The sequence below is a fragment of the Amphiura filiformis genome, unplaced genomic scaffold (genome assembly GCF_039555335.1).
Source record: "Amphiura filiformis unplaced genomic scaffold, Afil_fr2py scaffold_68, whole genome shotgun sequence".
Classification (NCBI taxonomy): Eukaryota; Metazoa; Echinodermata; class Ophiuroidea; order Amphilepidida; family Amphiuridae; genus Amphiura; species Amphiura filiformis.
In genome coordinates this window covers 135,737-156,845 of record NW_027305532.1, presented here as the reverse complement: position 1 = coordinate 156,845, position 21,109 = coordinate 135,737, and positions in this window count along the sequence as shown.

Genomic DNA, 21,109 nt, shown 5'->3' with positions numbered 1-21,109 from the left:
TTAATCAAAATATCAGTGTGGCTGTGGGAAATAATAAAATAAACCTGTGTTTTATCATTTATAGCAGACAAAAAAATTTCGAAGCTGAAGTAATTCTATATCTTTATAGTGTACTGCCGCCAAAAAAACAATCCGGACGATTGAAACAAAGTATGCCTTTTTACATGTTCTAGCGGTGGATTTTCCCCATTCATTTCCCAGGCACCTGTGGAAATTAATAAGTTTTGTTTAACTCTTAGCTCAGACTACTGAGTCCCCCCGTTTCGAAATTTCCAAGTTCAGAAACTTTTATAAGGATATATTTCCAAATTGTAACATTTAAGCAAAACATTTTCTACACACAGGCACATGTATTTAGGATCTGGTCTTTTTTAGGTGGATAGTATATTATAATAAAAGTCTAAGCTCAAAGGTCGCGCAGGTCGGACACTTTGATAGAAGACTTAAATACTTACCTATCCATAATCCTAAGCCTTAGTCTAACCCTAGTTACAACCCTAACCTAACCTAACCTTACTCATGAATATCCTAACCAGAAACCTTTCAAAAACAGGAAGGTTCAGTAAGCATGTATAACAGCCGGACATAATAATATCAATTTTGTGGTGACAATATTATAGCCGTGTGTCAAAACGCTTGTTCTGTCGACAATATAGAGTCCGGGATAGAGTCTATGTTGATCTTAATAAGCCTCTTGATATTGTGTTTTTACTAATTTTATACTATTTTTTATATGATAACATTAAAATACGAGTGTATGAAAAATTCAAAGATTGAGAAATCGTGTTTATTTCTTCACGTGCGCGGTCTTTTAAAAGTACAATAGCAACACAAGCAACTGAGAATATACCGATTGTCTCCGACGACAACCACAACATAACATTAAAACCATCAACAACAGCTGCATGACCACCCTCATCAGACCATTGCTGGAGTACGCTGCTAGTGTGTGGGATACTCCAATCCAATCCAATCCAACAACAACCAGCTTAATAGAGTACAACGTCAAGCAGCACGTTTCTGTAAAAATAACTACAGCAGAGAGGAGGGTACTGTTACAAAAATCTTGGCTGAACTAGAGTGGCAACCATTAGAGACCCGACGCACACCGACACCGCCTGGCTAATAATTATTTGGTGCAGAAGGGACACTAAAATGAATACACGGGATCGATACACGTGAATTGCTATGCACGATTTTGATATCAGACGAAAATCTTCTGATACCGGGTTAGAAAATGATGAATATCTCCCGTCATGATTTTTTTCTCAAGAAACCAGATTTGGTCTCATAAACTTGGAAATACGTGTTGAACAGATATGATAGTCGCTAGAATGCGCTTTGAAAATTGGCCGTGCGCTTTGAACTCAAAATTTGACCATTTTATATTGCGTTGGTCCTGTTATGGACTACAGCGTGTAGTACAGCTGCACTCACTGTAGGCCAGTAGGCAGTATAAAAGTCGATGACCATTGACCTCAATGGGGTATACAAGCTTAATCACGCACAACCAAGATCGATTACCCGGCTATTGTGAGTAGCCTTAGTTATGTCCCTCGACTAATTATTAGTTTAAAAGAGCTTTAAAGGTTTGAACCAAATGGCTAATCGTGGCTGTGGATTTAACCTACCATGGCGATTCCTGCCATGAAGATATAGGGTCGAAGACACTGTGCGACGAAAGATCAAGAACGTATCCATGCTTTACAAGATCCGGCATGGGCTAGTCGTCATTTCATTGCGGAGTCACCTTGTTCACGAAACCAGGGGACACAACAAACAGTTTCGCCAGATCCGTTACAAAACCAGACGCTATGCGGATACATTTTTTCCATCTACCATCCCTATATGGAACAACTTGTCTGCAGCAACTGTAAATGCCACTACCATTGAAGCCTTCAGGAATCAAGTCAACAAAAATTATGCAACTAACAAAATTTTCAATTTAACCTGCACGTCCATCCAAGTCATGCTCTTTATTCAAGGTTGGCGATGTTGCCTCTACAAGAGGAGATTCTGCTGACGACGACAGATACAGATACAGATACAGAGACCGTAGTCATGGTAGTGCAAAATTACATTCAAATTAAGTGCTACAAGAAACTGTTTTAAATGCACTTCATTTTATACATTATATACATGTAGAGTCCACGAATGAAAATTCGGCTAGATATAAAGATAAAAATCTTATGGGTTTACGTTTTAAAATCCTATTATTATATTGTAACAAGTGTGATGATATCAAGCAAAATGCACAAATCAAAATGAAACAAACTGGCAATTACATAATACAAGAAACAAAAATGGTTGGGTGAGCAGCTCAGGACAAAAAAGAAGAAAAAACTAAATTGTTCTGAACTACACACTTACAAACATGATAAAATAAAAGTTCCTTTAAAAAGGAACAGGGCGAGCAAATGAGGAAGTGTCAAGATAAAGGTGTAGTAATTTTATTGTTTGAACTGTTTCTATAATTCGCATCGATCATAATGATCTTGCAATGAGACTGTACAGTGTATGGACAGTTTTTATAATACACACAATTATTTCTTTGCATTGTATTATTTTTATCAATAATCAATGAACCAATATGACTGACTCGAAAGTGCTCATTAATATTCAATAACATTTTTATTTAATAGAATACTGGTTTCAAACTTGGTCAAAGTGTTCCTAATGACTTCCAGATAATTAATTAGTTAGCTGCTCTACTTTGCATAATTAATTTTTCTATTTAAAAGCTGACAGGGTAGTATTTGCACTTATTGAGAACATTTCATTAGTTTCTGCTGAATGTTAAATGCTATAATAATGCGCATAATTATGCCCCCATCATCATGATTAATGTTTACATGATAAGCCTACGTCTGTTTTACATGTCAATGTCGTTCCGCGGTTATTCGTTAAAACGAAAATAATTGCACCTAGGCCTAGATAAAAACATTTCTTCTTTATCGATGAATGAAGAAATGAAAAAAATTATCGAAGAAATGAAAAAAAAAACCAAAACAAACAATCTTATTAGAGATGAATTCAAAAGTTCAAAACATTACATGATGTTCCGAAAGTCATAACAGAAGAAGATCAAAAGAAGGTTGATTAATACGGTTGTGGTTATGCCAATAATGGTCCAGAACACCTTAAGATCTACGCATGACGACATCATAAACTTTTTTTTTATTGTCATTGCATGCTGTAGCAGTCAGCTACCTGCACAACCGATTCTTTTGTTCTGCAAGGCTCACTCAGTCATTTGATGAGGCAATACAAACGATCGAAATTGGTGTTGAAATGAGCAAAATTTTGAGTTACACCTTTTCAGTGTAAAATTTTTTTTCTCAGCCAAATGAAAAGCAATAATTTTCATTTTTTCAGTAAATGGCTGGAAAAACTATAATGCTTGATACTGATTTTTTTTAAATCCTGGTGTTAAACTTAGGCCTGAAATTCAGTCATTTAGTGTAAGATATTCGATTTTTATAGGCTTCAGCTCGGCCCGCGAGCTTTTTCTTGGATCAACCTTTTAGCTTTTCAAAGTAATATAGTTCGCTAATGAAGGATTTTCCCCAACTTTCTAAAGCACATCACCGTGAGCTATATATCATAGTTTTGTCAGAATTTCCGTTTTGATTTCACCATCTTTCACTGTCGGCTGAAAAAATTTCTAAATCAACACGTGAAATCTAAAGGCTAGTACTAGCATTGTGGATCGATATCCCTGGGTTTAATAGGAATACCGGCATGGCTATAGTGTTGCCAGAACTTCAATATAGCAAAGAAATTCCCAGACCTATAGCGCTCCTACTGATCATGTTTAACCAGAACACCCAATTGGGGATTTAATCGCTGGTCGGGCAATTTGCTTTCAATGAAAAAATTGACCTGGATAACAACAAAGGAAATATCGACTATTTCTGCTGGTTGCTCTCGAGATAAAAGTACTCACCATTGCCTACTTTTACTTAGTTTGACATTTTCGGAGCATCAATGGAAATAGGGTAAAACAAAAACGGAAATTCTGACAAAACTATAACATATAGACCCACACGATGTGCTTTACAGAGGTGGGAAATATGTTAGTTTGAGACGCTAAAACATGAATTCCGTAAAAAGCTCGCAGGCGAATTCAAGGCCTATAAAAATCAAAAATATCACACTAAAAGACACAATTTGATGCTTAATTTTAACACCAGGATTTTAAAAAATGTATATCCAAGCACCAAGTTTTTAACTGACATTACTGAAGAAAAAAAAATATTGCTTTATATTTGACCGAGAAAATTAATTTCATAGCAAAACGGTGTATCTCTGAATTGTGCTGATTTTTACATGTATCGATCGACTTTTAGCGCGACTAAGCATTTCTAAAGAATTGGTTGTCCAGGCGGCAGACTGGTAGGCCTATTTAACTATTCTACTGCTAGCAACATTTGGCATTTATTGAACATTGACTTCAACGTGTACAGCTGTATACCACCACACCATGTTCAACCAAGTTAGCAGATAAAGGGCAACCAGTTATTGACTTTTCTCCTGGTAAATTGGTCAATAAGCAAACATTCTTGGTCTGAGCAATCCGACAGCCTCGCCTCATGTTGACATAAATTAATTGACTGTAGTATCATGAACAGATTCTATACGCTATAGCAGAACAACAAGCACATACAGGCAAGTATTTTACCAGTATCAATAAAACTATAATGAGGCTATTAATGTAGCGCAACTGTAAGTACAATCTGGCAATACCGCTAAATCTTAAAGAAATGAAAAATATATGTTGCAATTTTCGGATTTGCATAAAAGTAATTCTAGTTCATCCAAGTTGTAAAACAATTATTTCTTTTATATAAAACACATTCCTTGGTAAGACAACTTTATAGCGCTGTTTGAATATCAACATGAAGTAGTAATGACAAATTTAAATGTACACTATCGCCTCTGTAGTTTCCTGATTACATAGACAGCACGATTATTTTATTTTTATTCTGCAACGCTGTGAGGAAATAAGTAAGCCAAAACCCATCGCAATAAGGACGAAAAATGCTTCGCATTTTTCGCCCAAAAAGGCGATTGACCAAGCAAAACAGGACAAAACATCCATTGTACTTGGTCAGACCTTGTTGATGACATAGGCAAAATGTGAGAAAAATAAATCAACACAATATAGTCCAGAAGCCAAAGGCGAACAAAATACCAAAAAGGGTGTTATAGGCCAAGAGCTGGGAATAAAAGTTAGACACTGAAAATGTCAAATTTGTTGTTGAGTCCATTTGGTTGAACAGTTCCCAGTTTGAAAATGAGTTTATGTGCAGCAGCAATGCGATCTTGATTGTTGCCTCTGGTGTGAATGATTGCCCGTGGAAATATGACACTGCACGTTTTCAGGACATAATTAAGAGCATTGGCTTACATCAGTATGTTATTGGGCCTACCCATAGAAGTGACCATAGATTGGATCTGATATTAGCCCGTCCTGAGGAGAAATTGATACAAAATTGTGTTGTGGGTGCCAGACTCTCGGATCATCATTTTGTGTGTTGTGATCTCCTACAGAAGAAACCGGAGTTACTCAAGGAAGATATTGTTATAAGAAACATTAGGAAAATCAATTCTCAAGAATTTCAGAAAGATTTGAAGTTACTGTTTGACAACATTGTGGATCTGGAAAATGTTGAATATCTTACAGAAAGTTTGAACAGTCAATAATTAACACCTTAGATATTCATGCTCCTCTTTGCAAAAGATCACAGAATGTCAGAGTCGGACAACCATGGTACAATTCAGATATTCATGAGGCCCGTAGAATAAGACGTAAACATGAAAAGATGTGGCGAAAGACTGGTTTAGAGGTTTACCATAACATATAAACACAGCCAAAAAAGAAAGTCTCCAGTAGTTCCATCCCCATTTAATCAGATTCTGATGAGTTTATGGCAAAATGATTTATATAATAATTTTCTATACACTCTCCTTCGAAGATTGATACCAAATTTGATATCAAAAGTTTAATCATCGTGAGCATGGGAACCGATCTTTGGAAATTCGTGCAATTTTAAAATGACATAGGGAGTTGTATCACGCGGCGGAGCTAGCGTGTGTGCCAAGAATTACGTCGCCTGAATAGGCCGGCAGGTTAATCGATAAAGCGTGACTGTTTGTGACTGCGGGAATTTCAAATGGGGTATAACATGTCGGGTTGTATGTGCAGCTGTTACACACATTTCGGCGTTGTTGTAAAGTTCTTTACCGGGAGATTTACTGAGTTCAAGTTCTAAACAGTTTGCGCAGACTTCAAAATAAGTAATGAGACAGATTTTTTCAATATGTTTTCTTGTAAGCATCATCAACATAAAATATAAAATTATCAGCATTCATACAACATTATCTGCAATGGCTTCTTTTACGACATTATAAAAAAGTATTTTACATCTACACATCTACACGCATCTGAGAGGTCTAAATTCATTGTCATTAAAGGTTTACCCATGCATGTCAAAATGCAAATCAAATACCCCGCTCTTTTTATTGTGCGCAGGCAAGCATGGCAAGTGTATAATGATTCCTGTACGGGTTGCTTCGGGCCACATAATACGCTGATACCATGCATTGACTTTTGCGTGGTCAATTCGTAATTTGTCATTTTAAAATTGCACGAATTTCCAAACAACGGTTCCTTTGCTCATGATGATTAAACTTTTGATATCAAATTTGGTATCAATCTTCGAAGGAAAGTGTATAGAAAATTATTATATAAATTATTTTGCCATAAACTCATCAGAATCTGATTAAATGGGGATGGAACTACTGGAGACTTTCTTTTTTGGCTGTGTTTATATTGAACAGAACCAAGTTGTTAATAGTAAAATAGAAGCAGCTAAAAAATGCCATGTTAAAGAAAAGCTCCAATCAACAACTGACTATTTTTAGAGTTGTTAATGGACTCTTAAATAAGTGTAGTACAGTTTTACCAGCACATGAGTGTGCTAAGAAGTTATGTAATGACTTTACTAATTACTTTCAAGAGAAGGTTGACAAAATTTATTGTGGGCTTAAAAGTGAACAATCTTGTGTTGTTAATACTGATGTGCACAAATCTGCAATATGTAGATTATCTAAATATGATCTTGTGTCTGAAGAGGATAAGTTGTGCTTTAGACCCAGTACCAACATGGATGCTGAAAAGCAATCTTCAACCTGTTGTGCCTATAATAACAAATATCATCAACAAGTCCATTTCTACTGGTGTTTTCCCTGATACTTTGAGGCATGCTGTTTTGAATCCTCTTAAAAAGCAATCTCTTAACCCAGATGAGCTAAAGAACTATCGTCCCGTGGCTAACATCAAGTTTTTATCTAAGTTGATTGAGAAGCGTGTGGTTAATAATATCAGTACTCATATGCTCAAATTTAACCTTGGTGATGAATTTCAATCAGCATATTGCGCTTCACGAAGTACGGAGACAGCACTTCTCAAAGTGAAAGATGAAATCATGAGATTTATTCACAACCAAAGAGGTGTTTTCCTTGTAATGTTAGATTTAAGTGCCGCCTCCTTTTTAACAGATTGGAGAGCGAGATTGGACTAACAGGAATAGCATTGAAGTGGTTTAAATCTTATTTCACAGGTCGAACAACGCGTGTTTTGATAAATGGAGAATATTCTGCTGTTTGTCACATGGAATATGAGCTCCCGCAAGGCTCGATTGTTGGACCTAAATCATTCACAATATACACCATTCCCATTGGCAGAATCATCAAAACTCACAATTTATCTTATCATATATATGCTGATGACATTCAAATTTGGACCAGCTTTATTCCTTCGGATTTAACATCTATTCAGTCAGCCCTGGCGGTACTTGAACAGTGTATCAGTGAAGTTAGAACTTGGATGGCCGAAAATATGTTAAAACTGAATAGTGATAAAACTGAATTTTGTGTTGCAACTTCTCCCCCATTTTAAGAAATCTATGCCTGCAGTTCATCTTCAGATTGGTAGTGATATCATTTCTCCATCCAAGACAATCCGTAACCTTGGTATCATTTTTGATGATGTGATGTCAATGTCTGAACATGTAACATCTTTGTCATGTAGTGTGAATTAGCACTTACGTAATATCACTCGTATTCGCCGGTTCATGGACTTGGAAACATCCAGCAATATTGTTCGTTCACTTGTTTTATCTAGGTTGGACTATGGAAACGCTCTTTTGTTTGGAATACACATCTCGCAGATTAACAGAATACAAAGACTTCAAAATTGTTTTTTTGTGCTAGAAAACGCGATCATGCCACACCATATTTACAAAAACTTCACTGGCTTCCAGTAAAGGACCGTATCATTTTCAAAATATTGCTCTATGATTTCAAAAGCTTGAATGGACTGGCACCAGATTATTTATCATCTTGTCTCACATTGTACAGTCAATCTCGTTCTGGACTTCGCTCATCATCAGATATCACACGTCTCGCAGAGCCCACATTTTCACACAAATCTCTCAACTCTGCCGCCGATAAATGTTTTTCGCTCGCAGTACCAGGTTTATGGAATAAATTACCCATCAGTAACCGTACTTCCAGCTCATTACACAGTTTTAAAAAAGGTCTCAAAACACATCTCTTTCAATAGTAACTTTTTCACTCAAATTGTTGTTTATTTCTTTTGCTTGTAAATATTGTGTTGTTGTTGTTGTATTTTTATGCGCTGTGGTCTAAATGAAATGGCGCAATATAAAAGCCCAGTGTATGTATGTATGTATGTACGACGTATGTATGGCGTGAATGGCACCCGTAACTCTGATGTGATATCATTGATGGTACATGCGTTGGCTGGATTGAAGTGACGGGCCACCGGAAAACCGTCCAAATTGCACCTTATTGAACGCAAATGTCCAGTGAACCGGTCGGCCAACATCCGTAAAGTCTCACCAACGTAAAGAATATTGCAGCGGGTGCAGATAATCACATAGACAACGTTCGTAGATGTACAGGTGAATTGATCCTTGATATCAAAGTGTCCCGATGGACCATTAATACGGAGATTGGCCTCGTTGGATACGTAAGGGCAAGTATTGCAAAGTTTACGAGCACAACTGTATGTTCCAGCTTTGGCATCGTTCTCCACCGGTTCAAAAGACGATCCTGAACTTGGCCATGGCCACCTTTGGCAAAACACGCTTTGCTAGCCATATAAAATTTATCAGCAAATGTCTTCATCGTCAGATAATTCCTAATAGCTCCTAATGGATTTCGCTTAAAGTTCAACGCTAATGTAACTCATGAGTCAATGTATCTACGCCGAAGCAGCATTGCTGTTAGCCAATGATCACGTAAACTCATGCATTCCGCATTATCTACTATGACTGACAAGAAAACTCACAAATGAGAAACCTTGGATCTGAGTTAACCACACAACTGTCGGACACCAAGCATGCTCGCCATCTCAACCACCTCGCCAACAGTCAATTGTTTCAGTTTGTTTCACAGCTAGATCAAAGGCGACAAGCTTAAACGCTTGGATTCCAACAGTCTTGTAAACCAACGTAAGGCTTCAAATGCACATCACAAACTTATAGTTACCATACCACCTAATCTCGCCCTCACAGAGGATGAACGCAGTGTTTTAAGCAATTAAGGTTTCAACTTTGTTCCTTTGGATTATTCTACTAAGGAATTTGACATTCGCCAGGACGTTGATGATGTGTTTTTTTATCATAGACTCCGTCTTAAATACACTTCAAGATGAATCTCCTAATGACAACAGCGATCCTGATCCGTTTGAAAACCTACAACCCAAACGTTCCACCTGGATACCTCCCTCCGGAGAAAACAAGATCATTGACAAAGTTATTAATAGATGTCGCGATGAACTAGAACCTCTACTTGAAGTCTAAGGCTACTTACAAACCCAACATGAGCCATAATGAACTATCTGCTAACAAGGCCAAGTGCCGACAAAGGTGGGGCTATAGTTGTTTGGGACAGAAATGTATATACGGAGGAAGCTACCAGGCAACTATCTGATGTTGGCACTTACAACAAACTTAATGCAGGACGGGCTAACTTTTATATCCTACCCTGTATCTTCGCACTCTTGTCCAACAGTCCAAATTGCTACTTACCTTGACTCCGTTCTCACGCCTCTTGTCCAACAGTTCCCCACATATGTGCAAGACTCTTCCCACGCTCTCTGCCTCCTGAAATACTTCAGGTTCAACCAACCCGGCGATAAATATCTCTTCACGATGGATATTTCATCCCTCTATACCTGCCTTCCTCATAAGCTGTGCATGGAAGCCCTCTCATTCTATCTGAACCAGTGTAACGACCAATTTGTGTCCACCGACACTCTACTCAAATTGTGCGAATTGGTCCTGACCACCAACGATTTTCAGTTTAACGGCGACAGACAACGCAAAGGGATAGCCATGGATTCCCGTCTTGAATCAGGCGTTGCATGCCTCAGCATGGGTTACATTGAGAGAAGCATACTTGACCTATGTAGAGAATCCACCCCATCCTTTAAGAGATATATTGACGATATTCTAGGTATTTTTGTCGGTGACCGCCAGGACCTCGAGTCATTTATGAAATATCCAGCAGCAGTATCTCTTTCCTGGACTGGCAACTTTCTATTCAAGAGGACAGTATCCACACCACGATCCAATTTAAACAGACTGACTCCCACAATTTTCTCCGCTTTGAATCCAGCCATCCACCAGCATGCATGAAATCCATTCCTTACAGCCAACTGCTCAGAGCGAAACGCACATGTAGTCAAGAAGAAGACTTCAAAGACGTTGCTGGAGAAATGATTGGATTCTTCAATGACCGCAGCTATCCAGATAATATCACCAAGTCTGCCCTGACGCGCGTCAATAAAGTCCAACGCGATGAGGCTCTTCAACCATCCAGCCGCGATAAACCCAATCGGACTCCATAATTTTGCGCTCACCTATCACCCTCACAATGTCCCATCCGGAACATCATATTCAAGAACTATAAGACTCTTCAACATGATCCATCCACTCGGTACGTTTTCACAGACCCTCCCGTTACAGCTTTTAGAAAGGATCGAAACCTCTCCAACCACCTTGTTCGCGCATCCCATCCTCATACTTTGGACCAGAACGATGCCAAAGCTAAAACATACAGTTGTGCTCGTAAACGTTGCAATACTTGCCCTTACGTATCCAACGAGGCCAATCTCCGTATTAATGGTCCATCCGGGCACTTCACCTGAACCTCTACGAACGTTGTCTATGTGATTATCTGCACCCGCTGCAATATTCTTTACGTTGGTGAGACTTTACGGAGGTTGGCCGACCGGTTCAATGAACATTTGCGTTCAATAAGGTGCAATTTGGACGGTTTTCCAGTGGCCCGTCACTTCAATCCACCCAACGCATGTACCATCAATGACATCAGAGTTACCGGTGCCATTCACACCAGAGGCAACAATCAAGATCGCATTGCTGTTGAACATAAACTCATTTTCAAACTGGGAACTGTTCAACCAAATGGACTCAACAAATTTGACATTTTCAGTGTCTAACTTTTATTCCCAGCTCTTGGACTATAACACCCTTTTGGGTATTTTGTTCGCCTTTGGCTCCTAGACTATATTGTGTTGATTTATTTTTCTCACATTTTGCCTAAGTCATCAACAAGGTCCGACCAAGTACTTTTAATTCTTTTTTCCCTGTTTTGCTTGGTCAATGGCCTTTTTTTTATCATGTTTGTAAGTGTGTAGTTCAGAACATTTTTTTTCTTATTGTTCTGAGTTACTCACCCAACCATTTTTGTTTTTTTGTATTATGTAGGCCTAATTGCCAGTTTGTTTCATTTAGATTTGTGCATTTTGCTTGGTATCATCACACTTGTTAAAGGGTTTTACCCCGGGGGTTTTACACCCGAAACGATGTGTCTCTTAAATTGTATTCAATTTTGCACTGCGCCTATAATTTTCTCAACTTCGACCATATTTTATCCAGTGCTACGCATGTATTTAATTATACAGCAGAATTTGAAATATGTATTTATCTTTTAATATGGAATTGGAGAATCATTATACCGGTATCATGATAAAACAGTAAGAATTATTTTGTATTGCTATGTAATCGATGCATTCTTTTGATTTCAAGAAGGAAATCTTGATAAACTTGATGCTATCATTGATTTACATGAACAGCTCTCTTCCTAGTAAAAGTGGCACAATTGTGATTTTACCCTTTATCTTGAGATTAAAACAAGCAACATATCTCGAGATTAAAACAAGCAAATTGAACAGATCAAACGGCATTTGAGAGCTAAGACTGCGCCCTTGACGTTGATTTAAGCATCATGTCACAACAGTATTTTCTAATTGCCAAAGACGGCGCTTTTTACTTGCACAATTTTTTGAGACAGGCTGTATATACGAAAATTGAGTATCTGCTTTTTATGGTTAGTTTGAATTATGATTTAGTGAATCACTAAAGGTGTTGTTATTGTTGTTGTGCTATCCACGTGGCCTAAAACTAAAGCTAGCTATGTTAATGTTTTGAGTTTATATTGATTCCTTCTAAAACAGACATGTCATAAGCAACAATAATTCTCCGATTCTCCTATCTGATGTAATCTATAAACATATTATATAGTATTCACACGGGATCCGTATTGATTTGCAACCCTGAGGTCCATTTCATTTAACTTTACGAAACTTCGGAAGTCTCAAAATCGTTCGTAACTTGCAAAATCCGATGAGAGTTACAACGAAGCTTAATTCGTAAACTTGAGCTAAGTGAAATGAACCCCTCCCTGATAGCAAGTGTCAGCTAGTGTCTGCGCGGCACTTGGATCCGCATCTGGGAAATGAACAACATATTCGTTTGACGAAGAGCGCATAACCGTCACGAAAGTTCTGATTAGTAGCTGCATACAGCACACTGTTAATGGAACTATTAGTGTGTGCCGAGGTATTGGCGAGAAGCCAAAATAATTTTGGCCAACTATCAGAAACGTCAAAGAAAATCGCAACTCCATAAAACGTCCACATCAGTAAAAATGTCACAAATATAGTCGCCACGGACTTCAGCAATCGCATATCACTGCGTTTAATAGGAGTTGCACATTGGTTTTGTAATCGTCTTTTACTTTCTCGAGCAAACCAGAATATGCGAAAGTAGCAGAAGCCGGTTACGCCTATAGGAAGAAACAATCCGAGTAATATTATAGATCTATTATATATAGTTCGTCGTCTGATCGTATGTGCAAAAATACGCCTTTTCGTTATATATATGCCTTCCAGGCCCCAAAATCATCGGCAGATCCATTATGAAACAACAAAGCCACATTGAAGCAAGCATAAAGGGAACTGTTTTCTTGTTATATATCTTGTGGTAGTGGATATGGTGACATATTGCCACATACCTGTTTAGTGAAAGCGCTGACAGGCTCAATATCGAACACGTACAACTCATGAAGCAAATAGCAGCTAACGTTTCACATACTTCTGGATAATTTTTGTAAAGTGATACATTAAAAACCGCCATTAGGGAGAAAGGGTTGGTTATCGCAGAAATGGATAAATCAGCTACTGCCAAATTGCCAACAAACATATTACCTAATATTCGGAGTTTCTCATGCGTAAAAAGAGCACAGACGACAAGAACATTGCCAAGAGTGCCCAAAATGGACGTAGTCACTGTCACAAATAAAAAGAATATTATCACGAAGTCAAGTTCAGATGTCATAGTTGCTTCAGTCACGGCTTCAGTAGACATGTTACTTTCCATCATGTCAAGCACTTTGAGCCTAGTTAAAGAATTGAGTTCTATGACGAAAGAGAGAATGATGTTTAGACATACCATAAGGTTTTGCGGCTATACGAATACGATGTAGTGCTAGTCGTTCAATGTGCCTCACTACTAATGTCATCATTTATATCAGAGGTCGGTTTTGGTAGGGAGATTTGATTGACGCAAAATGTTTGACAGACAATGAAACATTAATTCATTCATCCAGGTAAAATAAATATTTAATTGGAATATAATCTAATCATCAGACGGCCTGAAGATGCACCTAGAATAAGGTGTGATACCGTAGCCTCTCAAAATTAAAGTGAGGCCAGTTGATTAGATTATATTCCAATTTAATATACAATGAAACAGTTATTTCGTCATAAAATCACGGACATATGAGTGATTTTTTTGTTATTAGATGTACTTGCAACTGTAATGCTGAACAGGTAATTCAATTGATCTGCACAAATTTAATAATTATTTTTGTCCAAGTGCAATTTTATGCGTCATAGAAGGCATTATTAAATAAACAAAACCATAATAATGCACAATTGCACATCCTTTCTTGTGCAAAATGTTTTGTATTAAATGTTGATTTCTAAAGGAACAACATGAACAATGCAAGACTTCAGATCTGTAAATCGATTGACCTGAGCTCCTAAGGATATGATTTTGTAAAGTTGTAAAATAAATATTAAAGCAGTTCATCTAATTTGTTCGAACAAAAAATTTAAAGAGATAATCATAGAACCCCTTATTCAAAAAAGCAATTTATCACGCACGTTATTGTTTAACGAAATACGCATTTCCCAGCAAACACTAACCATTTTATAGAAAAATGACGGGTTATATATGAAGAGCATTAAATACCATTCAGAAAACATTTTGAAAACTTGATGTATATAAACAGATTAAAAGGTTTTCGTAGTAAAAATTCAAAACAACAACAACAAACAAAACTCACTTGTTTTTCACACAGTGTCGGCAATCCAATATGTTGCCTTTCTCAATGGTGAATGCCAATCGATCCTTTGTTGGATTGTATGGAAAACAAGCGAGGTTTTCTTGGAATATTTGATATGAAAACTTTAAATCTGACTTCTGAATTCCTGTTGAATCGCTTCAATAATTGATGTTAACAGTCTAACATGTTATTCAGCTAGAATTGACAGACCTCTTCCCTAGTAAAAGTGGCACAATTGTGAATTTACTCTTTCGTTGTTAACTAAACATATCTCGAGATTAAAACAAGCAAATTGAACAGAACAAATACGGCATTTGAGAGCTAAGACTGCGCCCTTGACGTTGATGTAAGTATTCAAAGAGGGCGCTTTTCACTTGCACAATTTTTTAGACAGGCTGTATACTGTATATATATGACCTGCTACAAGGAAATGAGTATAAAGTCGCAAGTTGATAGTTAATTCGAGACATCCTGGCTGACTGAGTTGATGTTCTTTGTTTGCCACGCACCTGTACAAGCCAGTAGTGTCTGGTTTGCCTTTTTGGTTATGGTGTTGATAGGTCAGAGCTGATGGTTACTCCCAGATATTTGGAATTGGTTGTTAAGGCTAGATGTTGGCCTTATAGTGAATAAGTGGTGTGAATTGGAGATCGCTTGTTGCTAATACGCAGAACTTCACATTCAGGATTGAATGACATACCCCACTACTTTTCCTATGTCTGGAGACAGTTTAAATATTCTTGCAACAATCTTCGAGCAGTCAATAGGTATTATTATAGCTCCTATGGAAAATGGTGCGAAAGTTTTATTTCATTTCGTAGGCATGGTAGGTTAGCCATGTAAGCCAAATTTTTAGAGCCGCGGCGGGTCAATTCAAGGCTTTTTTTCAGGCTTTCTCATTGAATCTGGTACTTTCTGACTCCAGACCTGTTCGGAAACAAAACTTAATGTGATGATCTCGAAATAACGACAGTGGATAAAACCGGTCCGTATGAATAATTGTAAATAATGTCGTTCCGGCAGTTAACAGTCGCCAAGTATAAGAAGAAAAGTTTAAGATTTTTAAACAATTAATGTTCAAAGGCGTGATTTTGCGCTTAATCTGCAAAGTTTAACGTATGTTAAAAGACTGTTAAACTCGAGCGTATAAAGGTGGTTATTTTTTGTTACGTTAAAAGGCGTTAAACTGTGTAATGTTTAGTGGAATTGTACTTTACCTGTTTAACGATACATCTCGAGCCACGGAATTTTAACCAATTATTGTTTAAAATGACAAAAGCAAATGGCGGCCACGAGTGAATGCTGGTCGTGCTGCTTATGGTATCCTGAAACTTCGTTCAAATAGGTAGGTTTGAGTCAATCAGGTTGCACCAAACTCGAGATTCGTTTGATAAGCTATGCATAGACATCATTGAGGATGGATATTGATGCGTTCATTTGCTAGATTTAACAACGTCATTGGGAATGACATTTTAGCGATACTGTAATGTACTGTTCTACGTGCACGGTTCATGTATATCACCAATGTGTGTACCGCGATGTTCAGTTTTGGGCATACGCACAATAGCTTACAATGTAGACGAGATGCATTGAAGTATCGGTATGCTGGATACCGTATCGAGTGTGTGAATTTATTAGCGTTGATGTATTGTATTTTAGCATTGTATCGTAATGCATGCGAGAGAGAAAGGCTTACTAGATTTTAATTTTTACTCGGATACATTGCCCGGATACATAGCGGGTTGAACTGATAAAAAAAAAAACTTTATGCATGAAATTGTATTTTTGAACGAATCTCACAGTTGACCAAGATCTGATGACTTCAAATCTATCATGAATTATGTTTCAGTATAAAATTTTTAAAAAAAGAAAGAAAGAAAGTCCCAATCATAATTAAATCCAATACAACCATTGATTAAGCAGTTGTATTTCTTAAACAATCCTTTGATAAAATAGAACATATAAATCATTATCTGTTTAGAGTTATTAAGCAAATATTGATTAAAAGACCTTAAACAACCTAGTTGGTTAAGCACTTAAACTTGAAGCTGGTTAAAGTGCTATATGCATTTATTTGTTAAAAGTTTTAACCAACTATTGATTTGAGCCTTAAACAACAAGAAAATTAAGGGCCCTTAACCAATATTTCGACGAGAGGACCACGTAACTAACACGAGTTTAAGATTGATTAAGATTGTTTAAGACTTTTTTAATTGGCGAAATAAGAGTGCATGCAATCCATACATGATAAATGATAAACATAATAATAATATATCCGCCAAATTATACATTTTGTTGATGTTCACTATAAGGTTGGACGTGTTAAAAGCATTCCCTTGCTCAAAGTAATAATTGGCTGACAAGTAAAAACCACATTTGTTGTCATCGTAGATGTATTTTGTCCTCTCATCAAATTTCGTTCCAGAAAGTATGCTGTAGACTGATGAAGCTAAATCCATAAAATTAAGATGTGACACGATGTTCTTTGGAACTGCCAGATGATGAATCAATTGCAGTTCTCAATGTATCTTTTGGGGCCCTATTATGCAGGCAACAACATATTCGTTTGATGAAGAGCGCATAACCGTCACGAAAGTTCTGATTGGTAGCCGCATACAGTACACTGTTAATTGAACTATTAGTGTGAGCCGAGGCAATGGCGAGAAGCCAATATAATTTTGGCCAACTTCCAGAAACGTCAAAGAGAATCGCAAGTCCATAAGACGTCCACATCAGTAAAAATGTCACAAATATAGTCGCCACGGACTTGAGCAATCGCATGTCACTGCGTTTAATAGGAGTTGCACATTGGTTTTGTAATCGTCGTTTACTTTCTCGAGCAAACCAGAATATGCGAAAATAGCAGAAGCCGGTTACACTCATAGGAATAAACAATCCGAGTGATATGATAAATCTATTATATATATAGTTCGTCGTCTGATCGAGTGAGCAAAAATACGCCTTTTCGTTATATACGTGTCTTCCCAGCCCCAAAATCATCGGCAGATCCAGTATGAAACAATAAAGCCACATTGAAGCAAGTATAAAGGGAACTGTTTTCTTGTTATATATCTTGTGGTAGTGGATATGGTGACATATTGCCACATACCTGTCCAGTGAAATCGCTGACATACTCAATATCGAGCACATACAACTCATTGTGCAAATAACAGCTAACGTTTCACATACTTCTGGATAATTTTTGTAAAGTGATACATTAAAAACCGCCATTACCGAAAAGGGGTTGGTTAGAGCAGAAATGCATAAGTCAGCTACTGCTAAATTGCCGACAAACACATTACCTAATACTCGGAGTTTCTTATGCGTAAAAAGAGCACCGATGACAAGAACATTGCCAAGTGTACCCAAAAAGGATGTAGTCACTGTCACAAATAAAAAGAATATTATCTTGAAATCAAGTTCAAATTTCATAGTTGCTTCAGTCACAGCTTCAGTAGACATGTTACTTTCCATCGTTTCATATATAGAATTGAGTTCCATGATGACTTATATGAACAACTGAGAGGATGATGTTTTTAACACCATACGGTTTTACGGCCCCAAATACGATGTAGATGTAGTCGTTCAATGTTGCATACTTATAATGTCATCATTTAAATATCAGATGCGTTTAAAACTGTACGAAAACGTTGAATATGCGAAGTGTTAATTCAATTGATCTATAAAAATTTAGTGTCTGTACGAGTATAATTGTATGCGCCATATAAAGGCATTATTAAATAAACAAAGCTATAATAATGCACATTATTGCACGTCCTTTCTTATACTAAGTGTCAGTTGTAAAGGAACAACATGGAAAATGTAAGACTACAGATCTGTGAATCAATTGATATATGTAAAAATGAGATGAGTTGTAAAAGTAATAAAATGAACATTAAAGAAGTTCATCAAATTTGTTCGAACAAAATTGAAAAAGATAATCATATAACCCCTTATTCAAAAATGCAATTTATCACGTACGTTATTATTTAAGAAAATGCACATTTCCCATCAAACACAAAACATTTAACAGAAAAATGACGGGTAAAGGGTATAAAATGTTTGAACTGTAACAGCAGTTGTTTATCAATCAACCTCAATGTACGGTTACTTCGTGCAGTCTTCTCATTTGCTACATACGGGTGCGAATCCTGGGCAATGACAAAGAATGACAGGAAGAGGATAGTTGTATTTGAGATGTTGTGGTATAGGATGCTGTTGGGAGTATCTTGGAAAGACAAGAAGACAAACATCTGGGTCCTTAATAAGATTATTGGCACATACTTAAACATCAGAAAATCCATCATTGAGAGGAATTACGCTATTTTAGCCACATTGTAAGAAGGATGATGGAGTTGAGAAGCAGATTCTTTAGGGAGCCGCGGAAGGCCATCGTGGAAGGGGGCGTCCATCAACATCTTGGACAAATTATGTGAAGAATGAATCATTGCACGGAATGTATGGTGCAACATGTTTGGCTTTTGATAGAAGTAAATGGCGTACTCTTGTGAAGACGTTTTTTAAAATACCATCCATTTTTGAAAACTTGATGTAAACGTTCTTACGTCTTTGCAAAAACTATTTTGCAATAATATTTTAATAACATTTTTGAAGTGTTTTCCTAACCTTTATACAATCCGACATTAAAAATTTGATCAAAACGTTTTGACCAAAACGCGTTTATGACGTTTTAACAACATTTTTGCTGGGTTGTGAGTATACAAATATTAACTGTCTATGAGTGTGTTGGTCGAAATATAATCACGAGGTGAAAGATGAATTGTTCCATTCCACGAGCCGGAACGGCGAGTGGAAAGGAACAATATATACATTACAATACATCTTTCACCGAGTGATTATATTTCGACCATTACACGAATTTAAGACAGTTAATATTTGTTTTATATCACTCATGCATAAATTCTATTACTAAAATACTATTTCAGGTAGGAAATACATTTTTTCATCAACATAACACCACGGCCGGCGCAGGCGCACTACGGCAGAGCACATGATGCAAAGACTATCACACGGAGAGGGTGATAGTAAAAATGATAAATGGTAATCAACCAATGAACTGTCTAGAATTTATGTATGAGTGATATAATATTGAATCTGATAGGGTTCTTTTGTGTGAGCATGGTGAGAGAGTGTAGGAACGGGTGGAGTGGGAGGATGTGGGGTGGTCGTGTATACATGGTATATGTGTGAGAAACAAGTAATGTAACAGGCTATAACGATTCTTAAAGCCATATTATAACATTTGCTGAGGAGAACGCCCTCCAAAAAAAATTAAATTCTGGTTTTTACACGATTGTCATGTACTTTAGTCAATAAAGATACTCTGCAAAAATCAAGACTTTATGTGCTCTAGTTTTGTCCAAATCCGAGATTTTGAATAAAACGATGGAACCGGCGTTTTATTATTACGATGGAAATATTAGTCGAACTCGTATGCACAGTACGTACACTTCGTTCCAGAAAGTGTGCTGACGAAGCTAAGTCCATAAAATTGTTAGCTGTCAGTTTGCCATTTCAAAGATTATATTATTCTTGATCTCTGTCAAAGTCACAGAATTAAAATTTTAATTCTGTTGACAAAGTTTAATTCTACTCACATATTTGATAATAGATTAGTTGCCATGGTTACCGTTCGTAAATAAAGGATGGTACAGAAAAAGAATGACTGTGTTTCAGTGTTGACTTCCCGGCGTACTTCGATATTTCCATCCAGGCCCACGCACTTAGCATGCTTCATGATGCAGTCATGTCTACAGTACAATTCACCACGTCCTTTGTAGGACTTAAACCCCATTAAAAGCTATTAAACCAAGATAACACTCATTGAAAACAGCTCAACTGATTAAATCAGATCTTCTCATTATGCAGTTACTGTCCGTTTTTCCTATTCAGTGCACACACAGCGCTCCAATTGAAGATTGACCTCTAGCTCACTCACTGTATTGTAGGTATATGCACTAAACTAGTTAGTGAGCTGGTGGGAAAACCCTTCACCCAATATTAGCCATAGAGGCTCACATGTGAATTATAATATTCATCCATAACATACTACAATTTGAAGTAAAAAATGTCACGGGAAAGCTGTTGTCGAGCTATTTTTCCGAAGATAGAATTTCAAAATTTCATAGCAGTCGGGCGTGTAATTTCAATGGCAAATTGTGCTCAACAGCTGACTTGTGATAGCTCCAACTTCGAAGGGCTGTAAAACTGTAAAACAAGAATTCCTGAAAACAATTGGTGTCAGTTCCAATTTACAATGTAACTATTATTTTAATGTAATGTTAAAGAGAAGTTTTGCACTGCCGGCAGCACTGACAAGAACATTTAGTGGTAGTTCATTTTA